The sequence below is a fragment of the Anopheles moucheti genome, chromosome 2 (assembly GCF_943734755.1).
Source record: "Anopheles moucheti chromosome 2, idAnoMoucSN_F20_07, whole genome shotgun sequence".
Classification (NCBI taxonomy): Eukaryota; Metazoa; Arthropoda; class Insecta; order Diptera; family Culicidae; genus Anopheles; species Anopheles moucheti.
In genome coordinates this window covers 42,468,592-42,481,091 of record NC_069140.1, presented here as the reverse complement: position 1 = coordinate 42,481,091, position 12,500 = coordinate 42,468,592, and positions in this window count along the sequence as shown.

The window sequence follows — 12,500 nt, the reverse complement described above, 5'->3', positions numbered from 1 at the left end:
TTCTCGCAAAAAAGTAATTTGATTTCCAACTCCTTCCAAACATTCTTTTATTCAGCTTAAAGTTAGCAAATAATACAGTAAGCAAATAATACATTAATTTTCTATAATCATCGTTTAACTCACAAACGGTTGCCTAGCTCGTTAAAGGCACACTCCTTTCATTTCTTATTAAGCGTGTAGCTGAGACTGAGTTCTGCTGCTACCGAATATGACATCTTAGCCCCAAGAGGTGACCCGACAAGCACCGTCATTCCTCGCGTTACACAGAAAATATCGAGTAACAAAATTGTTCTCGTGGAAGCATCAAATTGGAGAGGGTTGACTCGCATGCGTGACACTGTCTCGTGTCGTTCGTACAGCGTAGAATAAATACACTCTCGCACGTCCTGACGTTGTCACACACTTACGTTCGACACTTGATCCCGGCGTACATTTTCAGCGTCGACCGTGCATGCTTTGAAGTCGTGTTATCAGCGTGTAAAGCGACGCTCGCCTCGTTTCGTTGTACGGGGCACAATCAGCAGTTCATCGACGACCCGGACCCCTAGCTTCTTCACCTTTTGTTGTGTCCGTTTGGTACGTTGTCACCGGTACCGGTAGCCCGAAGCTAAATACCTGCCATTGTACTACGGGATCGGCTCGCTCCGACTTCCGGACGCATTATTGAGCAGGGAAAGGTCATGATCGCGGGGGTTAACAGGTTGACGGGTTTGATTGTGTGGTGTGGCCGATAGCTTTCGACGGAAAATTCCCGTTCCCGCCTTCCGCAAAGATCCCGCAAGACGAGACGACGGTGGCTTTTCCGTTTCACCCTACTGGTAATGGTACAATTTGTTGCGGTATCATTGCTTATCAGGTAACAATTTGCACCTTCCGATACCGGTTCCCGTGCCAAACACCTGCACCTGTCGCGTCTGTTTTTTTTTGTTGCTGTTGTACCAGCTACCAGGCGTCTCCATTACTTCGGTCATCGGTAAAAGCTGAATGGTGGAAACCATTTTCGCGTCCCTTTCGTTTATTTTTTTTCCTCTTTCGTTTCATTTAATTTTTACGGTCTGGCGAACGCTTATTGAAGACGATTTTTTGTTGTTGTTGCACTCTTATCATTCCTTCCTGACGTTTGATTTCATTTGAAAGAAATAAAATAAACGGAACTCATTTCTTGCCGGGCATGAAAGAAGAAACACAAAAGCGCCAAACGATGTAATGATGGCTCGCAGCCGAACCGGGAAAGGTGAAGGCGAAGGAGAGGAACAAAAAAATGAGAAACAGTAAACAGCACGCTCTCAGGGCCGTACCGAACAACGTACACGATGTGGCAAGGTAAAGGAAAAAAGCTACAACGCAGCGGTACGATTTGATGTATGACCATGCCTCAGGATGTCAGGATGGTACCGTTTCGAAATGGAATGTTTGAGTTCGCCACTATAACGCTACCTCGAAGTGGACGAGAAGCAACCCAGAAGCTCCATCAGCTTCGGAGGATTATTTTGCTGCTACCGTTCATTTCTTTTGAATCTCTCATATGCCGCGATGGTTCTGGACAGCTGTGTGATGGTTTTTTTTTCATTGGTCCATTCTACTTCTTCAAGCTTTTGATCAGGTTTGGGCCGGTCGAACCCCGGCCTAGAATCATGCTCATAAAAATTCTGCCCAAGCCTCGGGAAGGAAGGGGAGCAAAAAATGATAACGGTAAAACCACCAATCTAACCACCGAAAGCGTGTCGTGTGGGTTTGCCAACGTCATCCTTCTCCGGTTTTTTCCCCACAAGCCTGCAGCACGGTTGGTTCATCATATTCCACTTTCCCTTTCTCCCGTGTTTGCATCCCGTGCTTCCCGACACGACGACCATGTGGCGCCAGGCCGACCCCTCCAGACCGGTTCAACAAACAAACGTGGCCGGGTCGCGCGCGTTGAGTTCGGTTCCGTCGGCCGCTTTTTTTTGCGTGCAGTTCTGACCGACTATCGGTTGTAAGTGACTGTTTGTTGCGTTTTTTCTTTACCTTTCTTTTATCATCCCGCCCAAAACCACCCTCATGCCACACCTTTGGTTCGGCCACACATCATATTTTGCGTCGCCCATTCATCTTCTTGCGGGTCTCCACCACCATTTGGTTGGTTTATGTGTGGAGCGAGGGTTTTTTTTCTCTCTTCTTTATATCGTTCTGCTGCATTTGTGTGTAAGCTTTTGAGTGCGTTGAGATGGTTGGCCAAGTCGTTGCGGTGAGTGACACGCGATTTTATTTAAAAGTTCTTTACAGGCAGAAGCACGGATCGTATTGCGACGACAGGTGTGGGATGCTGGTGCGCGCCTTTGCACTTTGTCCCATTTTGGAACCTGAATAAACCCGACGTATGCAGTGTATCGAACCTTTTCGGGGATGTTTTGCTGGTCGACAAAATTTCCGGACAAGGATAACGATGCAGGTAGTTTATCGCTTGCTGCACTTAAAAATGGTTGTGCAAAATACGAACAAGCGCAAACATCGTGATTGGTGTACGGTGCGATAATTGTATCTTCAGACAAATTACGTAGCTCGCGGTAAACTTGCACTTTGCGCAGAATGCTGGATGTTTTCCAAGAAAATATCATTAGTAAGGTGAATAGTAAAATGTTTGGAGATTTAAACTTATGTGTAATTTCAAGCTTTTATACTATAAGAGAAGAATAAAGTCGCGTTAGCTCTATGAAACAACCAACAACAATGTAACATTTTTTGTATTGTAATTTCCTTGCCATATTGTTGGTAAAAATATTTGCAGTATGTGTAGGCTGGTCATAATACAGTTAAAGGGTGTCCCCGAAAGTATATGCACGATTTAAAAGTTAGACAAAACATAAAATCTTTTCCAGAAGCTGAATGTTTATTTAATAAATAGAATTTGTGGAGTGTTCTGTATTTTTTACCAAAAATAAATAAATAAATAAAAAAAAAATTATCGTATGCCAATGATCGCACTTTTGATCTGACGCCTCCCATCAGGTTCAGCACACACTTGTCCCGAACGATTTTCGACACTTTCTTCTAGTCTTTTTGAAAACCCGATATTTAACGCATGCGGCCTCTTTTGTACTACGTTTCGGTTTCTTTTGTTTTTTATACATTTTTAAATTCAATCTTGCGTTGGCACGTTGGATGTAACTTTTTGATGTGCCCAGTTTTTTTACCCATTTCGAATGGAACTTTCCTTTATTTGCTTGAACGCTTTTGCTATGTCCCGGTCCAGCCGCTGATCGACAGGACCAGGATTTCGGCCACTTTTCGGTGCATTCTCGAAGCTGGACTTCTCCCGAAACTTTCGGATGGCGGTTCGTACGGCTCCGATACTCACACCTTCCGATTTCGCTAATTGACTTAGCGAAATGTTAGGTGTCAAGCACCATTTGTGCAGAGTACTTATGCGCTTTTCGAGGGAAATGCCTCGCATTTCAACAGACGCTATTGAAAAAATTGTTTAATTGCACTACCTAGTAGCTCTGTATGTAAACCATCAAGCATATCAAGAATCAGCTGTTTTACGACATCCGTTTACTAGATACGTAATTTAGAAATCGTGCTTATACGTTCTGGGACACCCTTTATAAGGGAAAGAACAATAATTATTAGAGTTTTTTTGTATTCTGTTAGCTTAGTAGAAACAATTCTGAATATTAAATTTTTCAACAAAAGTGTTGCTTTTGAAATGAAAAAACAAAATCAAATGTTGTAATGCTATAGTTTTTTGCCAGTGTTGCAAGTAGTTCGGTATCAAATCGTAGAAAATGTTATAAAAGCCACCCTGTTACTAACCTTAAAAAAATATTGTATGTTGTGGATATTCCAAGTGAGCTAAACAATAAAATTAAATAAAAAGTATTGTCACCTGGAGCTAAACAGTAAACCTAAGTAAACAGTATCGCCCACTGGAGCTGCAATCTCTTAATTGTATAGAACTTAACAATATACTCGTTGTATCGATCTTTTTGACACATAACTATGTTACGCACTGTATTACAATTTATCTAGCTAATGTAGAGGAAAAGGGCATGCTGTGCAAATATTTTATCGACGTAATTCCGCAGCATAAAAAAATTGCAGCATCTTAGTACGTGCCCTTTCAGCAAACTCTTCAAATCGTTTACAAATGAACAGCTTAATTTGTTAAACAAATGAAACCTTTCGACATACATTTAACATCCAGCAACCGTGCTTTCGCTAAAGGTAAGTCGATGTACAACGCCCAGTGCTTTTATTACCATTGATTATCCATCTTTTCGATGTTGGTACGAAACAAACCAGTATCCGTTACGCTTCCATCCGCATATGTTTCCAAGATTCGCGTGTTTTCATTTCGGTTTCATACTTTATGGAAATGGTGTTTTTTTTTACATTCATCGCTGCCGCAACGTACTATTACGCAGCAGCCGAAACGGAAATACATCAAGCCCGCTCCTTACCCAAACGGAAGAATACACTAGTCATATTAAAACAAATCTAAACAAGAGAGAAGGGACGGTAAAAAATGGGGAAAGCGCAAACGTAGAATAAATAAATAAAAAAAATGAAAACAAAAGCAACAACGCCATATGAGCCGGATCTGGGTTTGGGGTGTTCGCTAAAATTCGCACATTCCAAACCATTACACATTCTGTAAACCCACCACCAAACCGACATCATCGACCGAGTGCGGTTTGAGTGCTGAGTTTATTACTCAAAATGATTGTTGACAGCAAACATATACCGGGACGCTGGAAGCATTCCACCGGCTCTGGTACTACCGCCCTTCGGGCTACGATCACTCTGCTTGTGCAATGCTTTATTTACGATGATGTGTGTTAAATCACGTTCAGCGTACGAGGACGGTTTTTTACTGCCTTCCTGTTTTTGGCTATCAACGTTCCTGCACTCTACTACAAAAAAAAGCACCCGGCAAAGTGCAGAATGGGTCTACCACACGAAGAGGACACAACCACCCGGCCGTAGATAAGAAAACCGTTGCGATGTTGTGCTGCTGTGCGGTGGATGCAAAATAAAATGCTTCCATCGGATCGGCGAGCTCCCGAGCGACCAAGCGATCTCGCTACGACGGTACGGTGTCGCTACGGACGGATCAAAAGTTGCCTTTCATTAGTCAAATTTCGCATATTTTGATGAAACATCTTTTTCATGATTTATGACAAAGCATCTCGAAGGGGAGGCAAGCGTTAGTCGGTGCGTTGTGCTGGCTCTGCTTTACATTCCGGAGTGTCTCGGATGGGGATTTAAAACTGATTTTGACAAGCTTTCGTGATGGCTCCTGGGAACTGTGAATGAAATGTTCACACTCGAAACAAACTCTCCGTTTCGGGAAGGTGTGAAACTACCGACTCACCGTCGCACAGTCAACCAGTTAGTGTCCTATCCTTCACACCCCGGAGTAGTAGGAGTTCGGATTAATGAAAAAAAAAACATCCGGATAGCGTCCCCGATGCGCACGAAGCACTCTCCGCTTCTGCAGATAATTAATCTTCAATCTATTTTCCTAATGAAACTTTGCTTCCCTTTGGCCTCCCGGTAGGTGTCCGGATGTGCGTCGTTAGGAAAACTTTCCCGAAGCGTTCCGGTACACATTCCGTATATCTCGGCCGGTCGGTGCCGTTCAATGGGGCGGGTAAGTTTTTACTTTAATAAAGCTGATGCTAGTTGAGTTCAGTCCCATCCATCCGGTGCGGTGCGTCATGATTTGATGCCATTTATTGTACTTCTTAAAGCGATTTCTTTGACTCCATGCACTGCGCCGGTGTGTCCGTTTGGCTGAGTTCTCCCGAGAAGTTTTCTTGACTTCCATACGTATTGCGCTTTTGGCACAGCACGTCCATGGTCCAAGTTTTTGGCCGTAGTTTCTCTTTGTATTTCTAATTGTACCCCAAAAAAGATAACGGGTTTCGGTTGGCGTGAAACTATGGACGCTTCGGTTTGATGGGGAATAAACATATCCAGAACTTGCAGGATGTGGGCGAACGACTGACGCGCTGGACATGATTTGTGCTTTCCGTAAGCTGTTTTGTTCCGGTCTCCTGGGGAAAACATAATCAAAAGCACAAATGAAGATCCATTCGTTCGTATTTCTATCAGTGACTATCGGGCAGCAAAAAAAAAGGTAGAGCCCGACACCAAAGCGCTGGAACGGTTGGTTATCCGCTTGAAGGGATTTAGGAAGAACTTGAAGAGATTTGTTTTGAATAATTGATTTATGCTGCTTTAGGCGAGTATAGGCATTTTCGAGATTGTTAGTAGTGGAACAATGCAATAGAACAATTGACTCTATGCAGCTAACTCATTGGCATTATCATAATTTGTTAGCAAAAGTTTGAAGATAATAGATACAGCGCGGTTTGCAAAAATCAACAGAACTAAATCAATACATATTGATTGGCATTATCGAGCGATTTTAAAGCAACATAATGATATTCGATTATAGAATGAACGGTTTGAAGTTTTACTAAAAGTTAAAGTTTATTACAAATTTTCTAAAATATATTGCTATAATATATAATGATGAGTCGGGCTTGCGACACGTCTTTATTTGTTGGTGATTCGAACAGAAGAGAGGCTTGTTCTCTTATTTTGCTAACGCATGCATCCAGCATCCACACACATGTATGCAAGGCAGCGTTTACCATACATGGTACTCTTCTTAGCTTCTAGTGTACCAGTTGGTATATAATTATATATTGACAAATAACTTTAAGGTGATTAGTTTTTTTGGGAAATAAAAACAAATAATACGAATTTCTTGTAACACGCATACGAAATCACTAAAACTTGTGCATTTTTTTCCTCGGGCCAATTTGTTGATAAATGGCACAATATTTTCGATTTATGTTTGCATCCAATTGCATGAGAACGAAGTGTGGCTATCGGTTTGTTGGTCCCAAAGTCATTGGACGGCTCGTTTAATACGCCATCATGCGTGCCCTTGCTATCCGACCAGAACACTATCACATAACTAATGTTAGACTTTAATTGACATTACACACAAACTTCAGAGCATGGTTGAGAATGTTCTCACCTTGAAAGTATATCGGAGGGAAACTGCCCTTCTGTTTGCTGCAAATGGTTTAATACGATATCCTTTATAGTTCATTAGATCACCGGGGTAGTTTCTGACTGCAGTGTCATGCTAAATTATGCACCGTACAGACGGGTAAGCTCTTAATTCCTTCCGTTCCAGACTAAAGTGACGCAATTACGCCAAATAGAGTGTGTCCATCGTTACGCTACGGAAAGCCGAACGGTCGAAACGTTAGAACAAGGACATTAACAACAACAACAACAACAACAGCAGCAGCAGCAACACACACTAGTGCGTTTTAAACATTCGACAGCTGACACAAATTCAATCCCATTTCGGAATGCCAGCAAACCGTCCGTTTTGGTTTAAATCCCTGCGTTTGCTCAAAGATTTCAAAGCGTTCGTCAGGCTAGGACGTTTTACGATGGGAAGAGCCAGGGTCCAACCTGCGGCGCAGGAAATTGGTGCACCATTCATCAGCGTACGACGGTTTCGTGCTGCAATAAAATATGAAAGACGATCAATCGAACTGATGGATGGGCTAAGGTTTATGTGTGCTTTAAATACAGACCGGAGCTCTAATGCCCCATATGGTACAACTGTCGCACGCAACCATATTCCCATCCCCGTGGATTTGGTGTGTGTAATTGAATCTTCGAAAGTTTTGTCCCCGCATCCGTTCGGTAAAAGGGTGAAGAGATGCCAAACTGCAATATGGTGTCGGGTATCCGTGCGGGATGTGGTCGTGCAACACGGTATGACACTGTCAGTTGCACACGGCCGGCTCGTTCGCCTGTGTGTGCAGACCAAAACGTGAATGTTATACGAAATCGTCCTTGGACACCGCAAGTTCACCTCAGCAGTTGGGAGCAGTTTTATTCACGACAGCTGAAACAAAAAAAAAGTAGAAATGAAAAAGTAATAAAGTGAGAAATAAAAGTAACTTTATCACGAAATCATTATTTCACCATTCGGAGACAACGTACTTAACTTTGACACGGTAGGTATGGTGAGGTAAATAAATCGTAATAATTGATACCTTTCCAATAAATCTAAATCTTAAAGTAAAAATTATATTTTATACTGAATAATTTATATGACAAAACCGTAAGCTATGGTGGAAAAACATTTAAGAACTATTTTCTAGTTTAAAGAAATACGAATTTGTGAGAGAAAATTCTACAATCATGGAATTACACTAACAAACAACACTAGCTCTTTCTAGACTTTGGTTTCCACGGTCAGTGGTATAACAAATCTTCCAATATGACATTAATTGGATACTACCATAATTAGCCGGAATTATTCTCTAAGTGTCCTGATAATTGTCCAACAAAAATGTGTTTTACTAACGCGCCTTTTTTAAGGAAGCAATTAAAAAATAGTACGAATAAGAAAGACCACCGAAATTTTATTTTTATTTCATATTTTAAGCTGTTAACCAACCAACTAATCATATAATATCCGCAAGCGGTTACTGTGATAAATAGTTTTTAAAATTATTTTTAGAATTCGTAGTTTGCGTTTAATTTTTAGTTTTAGTTTTATTGTAACTTACTTTAAGGCTCACTTCAGATTCCCGTGTAATACGACACATTCAACGATATCGTCATGAATTGTGCTAACTGCCAGCAAACGTGTACGGTAAAAATTGTCGAGATATCAACTTTTTGCTTATTTTTCATTACCTAGTATTGATAAACTTTTCCTACCTTCTGGAAATTTCTGTTGACTTCCACGCGGAAGCTGCCGTATGGCAAAATGAGTGTACGTTTTCAGAACTCCTACCCTGCCAATTCTAATAACGGTAGCTGCTTATGCGTATTGATGAAAAATTTGCAAGGTCTTCTCTTCTCAGCCCGCGATTATAGTCTATTTATACACGCACAGTGTATTGACGTAGCATAATTAAGCACAAATGCATGTAAATCCTACGATGTTTGCGTCGCAAAATCAGTGTGTAATGTAATGTCGCCGGCTACGTTTGTGATTGTAGCTTCACAATAAAATGTCATGGCCTACAACGATATCTAAAGCGTTTATTGTGTCAGCTACTGATATGTGTCGTTTCATACTAATTGTTTACAAAGAACTGAAACCATTTTAAAATATCGTCTGAGCAACACTGCATCGGAGATTGTGGCTTATGATAAGGTAATCCATTCCTATTATAAGATCATAAGGACTTCATAAGGCGTTTAAAGATAATTTAAATTTTTTACCAATTTTAAGACCACTAGGACTTGAAATATTTGTTTAATACTCTTTACATTATGTGCTTTCGTGTGTTGGATGTCTTGTAAGGACTGACTAAGTAGTAAAATAATAAATCTAGTAAGCAGAAAATAACAGGCATATGATCTAGTAGATCGTTACGCCAAGAAGAAATAGCTTAATACACACTGTACAATTATTTTTTAACGAACATGATAATAAATTTGCAAGAAATTTCTTCCTCTTTCTTCCATTACATCGTAAAAGAAATATGTCACGGCCATGAACACGCGGACTGGACTACGGAGCAATACTACAACGCAGCATGCGAGTGACTTCTATTACGTTTATTGACTTTTATCTTTGTCCAAAACTTTTTCCGCACACCATCATTCCAAGGGCAGATTGTGAGACGCACCCGACGGGTGGTACGGTTTTGCCGGAGCAAAAGTTTACAATTTGCCACCGGGGAACAAAGTGTCGGCACGAGAGGACGTGTGTGCGTCGGGCGCGCCGGGTACGGTTTGCGTTGGTTGCGCAAGGACAGCGAACAGCGTCACTCGCGTAAAGACCGATTGATCGATGGTACCGTTTTTTCACAACACGGCCAAGACAATGCCGTCAAATAATGCTCGACGCGACGTCCACTGAATGAAGATATATTCTTTCTAATTAATCGTCAAAGTTTAACAGTGGCAAAATTTATTTCTCCCCGCTGGCAACCTGCTGTGAGGGGTGCACGCTCTCGGTACGATAGAGGAGTGTGGTGGTCAATTTTTGATAGCAAACAGTCTAGCGACTCATTTTTACTGCTCACGTTTAATGAACGATTTCTGCCGAGGAAATTGATTTTGTCTCGCGTTTGTTATGCGATCGGTGTAAAGTTGCGAGGAAAGTAATAGTCTCACGATTGACATGGAGCAGCCGAATATTGGCACGTTCGTTGGGAAATGTAAGACAGGACGAATCGTGCCATTGTTTCAATGCCGCACAATATTGGCAAATCGCTATGAATTTATTGTTAATCATCGACCAAAAGTTCCACGCACCATGCAGCACGGTTCAATTAAAAGTTTCCGGCTACCGGACTGGACCGGAAGTGCTAGCCCTTGGCTTATTTCTGTTCGGGAATGGAAAGCTTTTCCACCGCACTGGGTTTGTTTTCTTGTGAGCTGTATTTATGTTTGTTTAAAATGAGCAACACGTTCATAAAGCTAATCAAGTATTTTATTGAACAACTTTCGCGCAACTGACGAAGTTTGAGGGTATACTAAGAAAATGCCGGCTCTGGCTCTTGTTGTGTTTGGCTCTTCCCTTATTTATTCCTCACTTCGGCCCCTTCGGCCTGATCATGGCACCGTACAAGATGTTATGTTCTGCTTTACACCAATTTCTGTGGGGTAAAGTTTTCCTTCGCTGTGGTGCGATGCATGCCAACGCACGTCACAACCGTTCCCGAGCTTACGGCGCTAAACAACGGGTCCGCTGATTGCCGTACACACCCACACACGCACACACGCAAGCACACAAGCCAAAAAGCCAACATTCCCGTTGTCGATGATCGATGACAAGATTATGCTTCCTATCGCTTGCTACCTATACATCCTATCGGCTTATCATGAAAAGCGAGTTCGAAGAAATGGTTGGAAAAACCGTGCCGCGCAGATAAAAGGCCTAACGGAGAAAAGAAAGAGTGATTGTGTACAGAAGAGGGAAATCATCAGAGCTACACACAACAAAAGAGCACCGGATAACATCCATAATCAGATGCTGACGACACGTGGGATCGGTTTTCGCATTACCCGAGGAACTTTTGTTTTGCTCACTGGCATGTAACGTTCCCATGTAAGGTTTACGTAGCATAATTTTTATTGGTTTTCTTTTTATTCATCTAAAGCCTTCTGCAGCTTTAATGGAATCGAAAGGAAAGGATAAACAACAAAGTAAATGCTGTACGCATTTACGGAACAGCATGTGAAGTTTCGCGGAAAGTGTCCTGAAACGGAATTATTAATGTGCTGCCGGATTATGGTGGAGTACGTAGGAAGGGATCGTGAATTGAGTTTACATCATTACTGTAAATTATTAACGTGTGAGGAAGTGGAGTTTTTTTTTGCCTTTGTGTTGATAAATTTGCGAAATTTGTTATTGTTTCACAAAACTAATTACGAACCTGGCGCTGGCGATCGGCATTAATGAAGTGCATTCAATTCCGTCACAGCACATGAAATGTGTTGGCAAGAAATTTGGTCTAGACAAGGACTGGAAAGCTGATTCCCCAGTTTAGTAACTCGGTTCTGAATAGCGTCAGGGTCAACAGCCGGACGAATTTAAATTTAAGATATGTTTTATAACAGAAAGCGCAAGAAAATTGAAATAATGATTTTTTTTCTTATAAAAATGCATTCGAACTTTGCATATATACGTTTTTGCATGAGGAAGTGTCTATTGTTTGAACTGCACACCTTCTTTTTCTGTTGGTATTGATTTGTAATTGTTCATAAAATATCTCTAAGACAGTGAGCTTTAAAAAAATTCAAACAATTTTATTTTAAATATAATAAGCCATTCTGCGTTTTTAACGACAACATCAAACGCAAGCGGTTTAGGCCTGCCCTTTATGATTTTATTTCATTGCTGATTCCGCGTAAGGGAGATTGGTCTAGATGGGATTTTGGACCAGTCCTCTCTTGTTATACAGACGTTGCTACCAAATACCCCAAGCCTGCATGTAAATTGTGCCTGTAAAGGTATATCACCAGGGTCAACGTTAATCAAATTTCAATACATGCGAAATATATACATTTTCATAATAAGCTTTCCCGTAAGTGTACAGCCGGAAATGGGTTCGTTGGGTGCGATACCGTTTGTCTTACTAATCCGAAACGGTTAAAGTGGCTTTAAATACAAAATGCCACTTCACCCAATTAAGGTTTCCCTTTCCCTCTATCCGGAAGCCTCACTGTCCATCAAGTAAGAAAACGGCGGAGAAGAGGACGAGAAGAAAAAAAAACACACACACAGGATAACATAGAAACGGAACCAATCTAGAAAGCTTTCAGCTGCACCCCGTATAGCCGTAGCTGTATGCTTGCACCCAGGCACGGATGAAAGGATGAAACCGGAAGGACATAAATTTCATTTCACTTCATTTAATTGACTATAAATGTCACATACCGAAAAGTAATACATCGCCCTAAGGTGGTTCGGTTTTTTTTTTTTGCCTTTTCTTTTTGTTGCTCGTTCAATC